This window comes from Numenius arquata, chromosome 3 (assembly GCF_964106895.1).
Source record: "Numenius arquata chromosome 3, bNumArq3.hap1.1, whole genome shotgun sequence".
Classification (NCBI taxonomy): Eukaryota; Metazoa; Chordata; class Aves; order Charadriiformes; family Scolopacidae; genus Numenius; species Numenius arquata.
The window spans coordinates 58884170-58891964 of record NC_133578.1 but is presented as its reverse complement, the minus strand read 5'-3'; positions in this window follow the sequence as shown (position 1 = coordinate 58891964).

The window sequence follows — 7795 nt, the reverse complement described above, 5'->3', positions numbered from 1 at the left end:
GGAGGCAAGAACATGTGACATCAGAGGAGAAACTGAGAGACCTGAGAATTGTTCAGCCTTAAAAAAAGGAGGCTAAGGCCAGATTTTGTTGCTGTCTTCAGTCCCTTCAATGGGAGAATTCACAGCAAGGCTGGTCTTCAAGGTGCATGGGGACAGGGTGAGTGGCAGTGGACACAAACTGGAACACGGGGAAGTTCTAACTAAATTTAAAGGTGATTAAAGATTTTTTTTTTTATCATGAAGATAATCAGGCCCTGGAACCAATCACCTATAGAGGTTATGGAGTCTCCACCCTTGGAGATGCTTGACTTTAAGTATCTGACCATCCTGATAGACGTAGAACTTCTTTGAGCAGGGAGTTGGACTTAGTGACTTCCAGAGGTCCTCTCCAGTCTAAATTATTTTATCATTTAATGTGTCATATTTATTAATATGCGTACTAATAACTTAATTTTAAAACTTACTTTAATACAGCAGAATAATGGAAGTGGCTTCCAGCAGATAATTTAACTTCTTGTTGTGCTACAGTCTAATCCTGTAACTCTCACAGTTGCAAAAATGGGGGAAGGAGGCAAAATTCATTCTGATCTTCATACTGTAGAAGGTAATAGGTGTACAGGGAGTTGCAAGAAGTGTTCTACCATTACATAAAGGACTGTAGAAGAATAAAATTAGGACTCAAATACATGTTGGGTGGGGATATAATTAATTATTTCTTAAACCTTTTTCCTAGAAAGCATTAGTTCGTGGTTACTGGCACGTTCGATAAGTGCTCTGATTCTGCAAGCAGCTGCTTTTGCACTTTCTCCTCTGTATGCTCCTTGGCCAGTTGTTCCTGCTGTCATGCAACACTCCTTTTGTCCAAACGCCTCGCGCTGCACAACTGTTTGTGCCTTTGAAGAACTGACCTAGCTATAATAACTGTTGTTTATTGTGCTTAATTATGTCTTTTTGTCTTAATGACTGTCAAAGCAGTTGTGCTGGCCTAGCAGATGGAATTTAAGATGTGGTGGAAATAAGCAGTTAAAGGTAGATCGCTGCTGGGCTACATTCACCAATGCAAAAAGCTGGTCTACAGCACAAGGATTCACTTCATGTGTAGGATTGGTTCCTATGGTGGGGATGGAGGTGGAATCAGAGCTGAAGTCAGCCACTTGCCTTTGGAGAGCAGAGTTTTTCCTAAGGCTGAGCAGGCTCTTTATGCCAAGTTTCCTATTGTTCCTCAAGTGTTCTCTTGAGATTGACTAAATTACAAACTGTAGATTCATTCTGTATCATCACAGCCCCAAAATGCTCACTTTTGAACAATCCCCATTGAGTAATAGCCATGTTCCCTGTTTGATAACACAGTCACAAAAGTACTGTTGTGTAATAATTAAACAATTTCAAAATGAGATAAAAATGGAATGGTTTTTGTAAACAGCAGGAAAATGGCCCACATTCAGCTTTCCTTTTGACAGGATGAAGTTACTTAAAGCGTCTTAAAATCATCTAATCTCAGGAGCACAATTTTGTGTTATCATAGCTTTACATTCTGTTGTTTCTGATCTTTCCTCTGTCAGGTGTGTGTGCATAGAAAAGATACATGCAGATTGTAGCACTGCTTAAATTCTTGGTAGTTTCCCTCCAATACCAACTGAAAGATCAGTTACGTGAACAGTTTTGAGGCTTAAGAATTTTTTCCATGTGTAAACCTTAAAGGAAAACTTCAGTGCAAAATGATTATAGTACCTTCTGTAAAGGTACTGTGCATCTAAATATCTTTTGTCATCCCCACACTTGAATTCCATTACCAACAAGCTACTGTATGTCTCAAAGGATCCCCCATTAAAGAGTTCAGACCAGCTCACAAAGCCCCACCGCTCTTTCTACATTCTCATGCAGTAAATGATTGTGACTTTTTTTTCTGGGCATTTTTAGGAAGTTCAAAGGGTGTGGTTAATTCAACTTGCTGTAGATGTAAAACTTTCATGGGTTGATTTTTTTTATATATATTTTTTGGAGGGGGTAATGTGTGAGGAGTGTCTTGGGTTTGCACTGGCATTTAAGTCCTGGTGCAGTGATCACTGAAACCATTGGTTTAAGTACACACTCAGGTGGGTTTCAGAACAGGAGTTCAAAAGGAAAACTCGTATCACTTTCCAGAAGACGCATTTGCTAGTCAGTTCACTAAAATGGTGTAAAATTCAGAGCAAACTATATTCACTGCTGGTATCTCAGGTACCTCTATGTTGTAAGTAATGTTTCAGATTTTCTGAAATTCTGATGAAAACGTTTCTGATGAAAGGGTTTTTTTAAACAAATGACTGCTTCTGTCAGTCATCTGACACTGTCTCTGCTTAGGAGAAGTTGTGAAAGAGTTTGTATTCTTCTTTTTAAAATAAAAAACCAAAGCATAAAGGTGGTTATATGGCTGGAGAGGAGCATGTGTTCTGAAACCCATCTTGTGTTGCTCAGGGTAGTGCTGCTAAAAATCATTCTCTTACGTTGCATAGATCTCGCCTGGTTTTGCTTGGTGGGAGGGGAGTGTCTCATTCAAAGTGATACCCTGTGTGCTGTGAAGGGCTTTAATTGCAGGTGCCTCTTTGGTCAAGTAAATCTGTGCTGTGCTTTTAGTGGCCCAGTAAGAATTCAGTCCCCTGATATTTTTCTGTATGCACCAGCACTGCTATTCAGAGAGGAAAGCTTTGTTGAACCTAAATCTCAAGGTATGAAACCTCTCATGGGATGGGCACGATGGTGCTGTGCTGTGCTCTGCCCAGCTCCTGCCAGTGCTTGCTGAGCGGCTTTTCCATGTGGCTGGATGTGTGCTCAGCTGAGATTGTCACCGTAGGTGTTGGTAGCACTCCATCTTCCTTGCACAGTCAATTGAGGAGGTCTTCACAAAATAACTGAGTTGCAATTAAACTAGGTGGGGAGGGGAGAGCTGAAGAGGGAAGGCAAAGCATGTTCTCAGCCGAAGGACAAAGGCGGCCAGAGCATGGATTTGCAATAGGTTGGCAACAGATTAAACTTACTTCAAGCATGACAATTGCAAATTCTGTCATAACTTTCCATTGACTAAGCTTTAGCAATCTCATTAGTAGCAATATCTTATAAACATCCAAGAATAGTTGTTCTCCTCTTTAAATTACATGAAGATAAGATCCACTTTGTGCCTCTTGTTTTGGCTTTGCTTCTACAAAAACATTTGTAGTAACTGCTAAAAGAAGCCTTTGGAAAGAGGAGAGGGGAAGAACATTTTAAGCCTTCTCTTTCTTTCCTTTTTTTTGGGAGGAAGGGAAGAAAGGTGGAAGATGGAAAAATCTTGTACTTCCCTTGCACTCTTTTTGAACAAAGTTGGTTTATTTTTTTCAGTAAATTTGTAGAGGAGTTATAATGTTATATTGTTGAGTTTTCCTTCTTTTGCAGAAAATAAAGATTGTTGTTTTCTCCTTAAACAACTGTAACAGGTAAAGCTGTGATTCTCTGGGGCTTAAAATGTTTCCTTTTTAACCTCATATAGAGAAGGTGTATTGTTATGTTTGTAACTTTTTAAAATAAAATTTCTAATAGTTCTAATAAATGTCTTAATTCTTACTCTTGAAATGCCATCAGAAATTAAGCCTGCGAAAGCTATTCAAGGATTTTTAGTTAAAAGAGGAGGGTAGTGGTAAGGCGAATGCTGCTGCTTCTGGTAATGGGCTCCTTTTATGGCATGTAGAAGTGGAAGAATGGTGTGAGGAACTCCTAATCTTCCCTGCAATTAGCTGATAGTTAATTATATAACCTTTAATGTCTAACAGGAAAGCAAAATCAGATGCATGTGAGCTGTACATTAAAATAAAGGTTTAAACAAAATCCCACCAGCGGCTTGGAAGGGCAGACCTATTATTCTCTACTCCGAGTTGTCAGTAGGCTTTGTGGCTGAAGACTCTGCTGTGTCTCCCAAAAGCACCAGCTGCTGGAATTGCTGCTGGAATTGCTGCTGGAATTGCTGCTGGAATTGCTGCTGGAATTGCTGCTGGAATTGCTGCTGGAATTGCTGCTGGAATTGCTGCTGGAATTGCTGCTGGAATTGCTGCTGGAATTGCTGCTGGAATTGCTGCTGGAATTGCTGCTGGAATTGCTGCTGGAATTGCTGCTGGAATTGCTGCAAGTCACAACCAGGAAAAAGCCAGTGGAGGAAGCTGGTGGAAAGCACTGAGAGCACAGCCTTGCTCAGAAGGGGACTTGGCTTTCCTTGGTCCTTTTGTAGCTGTCAGCAGAGGATTTGGGGTATGTACTGTCTTCGTAAATAAACAAGGTGGCAACAAATAGTTACCTACCTCCTTATAGATACCTACCTCCTTATAGGAAAATGCAGCAAAGATTTGAGTCCAGTGGGTAACAGCGTGGTGTGGTGTTTAGTACCAAGAACAGACTGCTAGTGAACTGTATAGGAGATGTATGTGAGCTCCCTGCAGATGGATTGATGAATTCAGCATCCTTAGAAAAGATGACAACTGGCAGCAGGAGCAGAGTTGTGAAACTGATTCATTGCTGTGACTGAGCAGCCAACTAAGAGCCTGTAAAATAACTTTCTTTACTTGTATAATATAGTCCTGATTGAACAAGCTCTAATTTAAATGTATGAAAATGCAAAACTGCAAGCCTCCTAATGAGTAGTTTCATTTTGTAGGAGAATGCGGAATGCTTTACCAAGAGCAAACCCATCATTGAATTACAGCTGTCCAGAGATGCTCACATTAAGTTGTTCGAGGATAACTATGATTTCTTAGCAAGCCTGGGCGAGGGAGTAAGCTACACCTCGGCATCTTCCTTGGCTCCACTCCACACACATCTTCATAAGTACTGTTTCTGTTTCTTGCTCAGTGCATCCTGGGTAGTAGGATGGCATTTTAAATTCAGGCTGTGCACCATCCCTGTCTCCCTGTGTAAAACACTAGGCTACGTGGTAGCGGACTAGACCAGGCAGAGCACACCTCACCTGTCTGCATTGCGCTAATGGTATGGACTAAACTTCTCCATGCACAGTGTCCCAAACCCCTCTGTGTGAGGGTTTGCCGCCTTACATGCATTATGGACACTGAACAAATTTGAACTTTAGTATCAGATAAAACTATAACGCAGCATAAACATGTTACATGGTTTAAGGAGTCTGAAAACATGTACGAATTGGATGATTGTGATGTTGGAGCTTGTCTTCTGGAGCTACCCAACCCTGAAAATACTAAGTTGGCTGAGAAGAGAAATTTTAATGCAAGCAACGTAAAAGTTTAAGCTTGTTTCAGTAAGTTGAGCTTCTTGTTGCAGTGAACACCCGATGTACATGAAAGAATTTGTCATTAAAAAAGAAATGGGATGCTTATGAGGGCTTGCACGTGCTGCGGCAGAAGTGTGGAGAGGTGCTGGCATGGCTGAAACGCACATGGGCTGGAAGCTGTGCTATATGGGTTCAGAGCTGGGAATGTGCAGATTATATTCCTCTTAATACTGACCCTGGGTGGGGTATGTGGAAGTATTTAGGACAACTACATTGGGAACGCTTAGTTTTTGTCCCTCAGTGATCAGAGGTTATGGTATTTAAGGAAAAATTGCACAGTGTCAAAGAGCTGTTTATTGAAGGTGTAGAGGTATCGACCTCGTGATTGAATGATGAGGTTCATTGTGGAAGTATTAAGATGGACATGGCTTGGACAGATTTCTTGTTTCATCTCACAAAAAAGAAACCTTTTTGGACAATCGGGTTGTTAAATAATTATTTCAGTATGTTTCCATATCTTCCTACAGTAGGAGCCGCAGAAATGCAATGTGTTATTTGATAATAATTGCTCAGATCATACTTACTTTGTTTTTCTTCCCCCCCTATTTCTAGTGCTTTAAGGAACATTTTTCCTCCCGTGGTGCCAGACTGATGTATTTTTGAGGAGGCAAATAGGTGATGACATTTAGACAGTAAGAGTCTAAATGAACTACTACTCCTTCGCTTTTATATGAACCTTGTGTTGTATGATTTCCTTGATGTAAAAAACCTTTCCCTAATGATTTTCTGGAAAAGAACAAAGAATTTTTGTTTGTAATACAGGAAATCTTGAGTTTTGAGCAGTATATAGAATAGAGAGCAACCTGTTTATTTCTTCTGCAGGTTTTTTTTGACCTAACTAGGGACTGTTTGTTTAGTGCCGTGCCTTGCTTACTCTGTATGTAGGAAAAGGCTTATTCCAACTTCTTTTCCTCTCCATTCCTCACTTCATATTGCCTTATAATTCTTCCTGAAGGATCTGAAACTCACTCGGGGCAGACAGCTTCCAAAGCTTTGAAAGCGTTTATTGGAAATCATTATAGTCCAATATGTTTCATGATTTGAATATAAAGCAAGTGTTACCAAGAATGGGAAATGTCAGAGAATTTTTGTGGGGCTCCAGGAGGTTCAAATTAAGTTAGAAGAAACAAGGACACTCATCTGTTTTGGCTTCCAGCATGCTTAGATATTAGTTTCTTGTACAAATTCAATCAGTATTTTCAAAGAATATACAGTTTCAGCTAAAATTACTTGCACAGCTTAAAGGTACTAATAATTTGCAGGGCCTTGCCCTGCCAATTGAACAGAACTTGTGAGAGGTCAAACACTTGTGATTCTCGAGTTGTTACTGGTGTGTCCAGCTATAGATTGAGGAACCTAATTTAGACAGCCACGTCATTTCAAATCTTCGCTACGTTTTGTGAAGTGCCATGGGAGCCTTTTGGATCAAAGGTGCTTTATTTTAATGGTACAGTGAAGGAATACCCCTGATGTGAAATGAGCTTTCCATTTTGACTTCACTTGATCCTCATCCCCCCAAAAAACTCTCCAACTGCATCTTGTTATATAATTTATCTGTCAATTCCGTCAAAAAGGAGAGCTTGTGTTACTTGGAGGGCCTTCATGCCAATTCCAAAATGAAAAGCAATGCACACTGCCAGTACAGCAATTGCCTGCAGGCTTATTGAATTTCTTTCTTCACTCCTACTCACCACCAAAACCAGCTCAGAAAAAAAAGAATCCCCCAAAAGGCAACAGAACTGAGAGCTGATAAAATACTAAAAACTCTTCCTAGGAGAAAAAAAGCAAAATTATATAGGAAACTTGTGTTAATGGGCTATCATATATGTGCTTTACTCAGGTGTAGAGCCAGACTCAGTGAGACCATTGAACGCGTAGGCAGAGGGAGCCACGAAGAGGTCTATATTGTGTTACTTTAAGCCCACCTATTCCAGTACCCCACCATGTTCTCTTTATCCTCACTTGCTCTGCAAGTTCTGAGTCGATCCTGTGGAGAAAACCAACACAGCCCTCCTCTCTTTCACCCCCTCTATGTGTTAACTCCACACTTGTAAGAAAAGCAAAGAGGATGTAAAAGGATATCTGTCAGCTGGCAGCACCCATCTATTTGACTAAGGGTACCCATCGATTTGTGCAGGAAGCATCAGTTCTAAATCATCGGTTCCAGAGCAATGGGGAGTCTGAGGTGCCATATTTGCCCCCCTGCAGGTTATTCCAGCTGTATCATTCTCAAACTGAGGAATTACTATGGATTCATATGAGGGAGTAAAGGTAAAGGATGAGAATGGAAGGCATGGGGGAAGCCTCCAATCCAGAAGAGTGTTTGAAAGGGATGTCCAAAGAAACAGGACGCAGCAAGTGGAGGAGAAGCCTGGGGGAAGCACAAAGACAGTGTGAAACGGTGTGAAGTGTGTTATGGAAAAGAGAGAGAAAAGAAGCTATCAGATAAGAAGAATCAAAAAATACTAGGGAAAGTTAGAAGGAAATTAG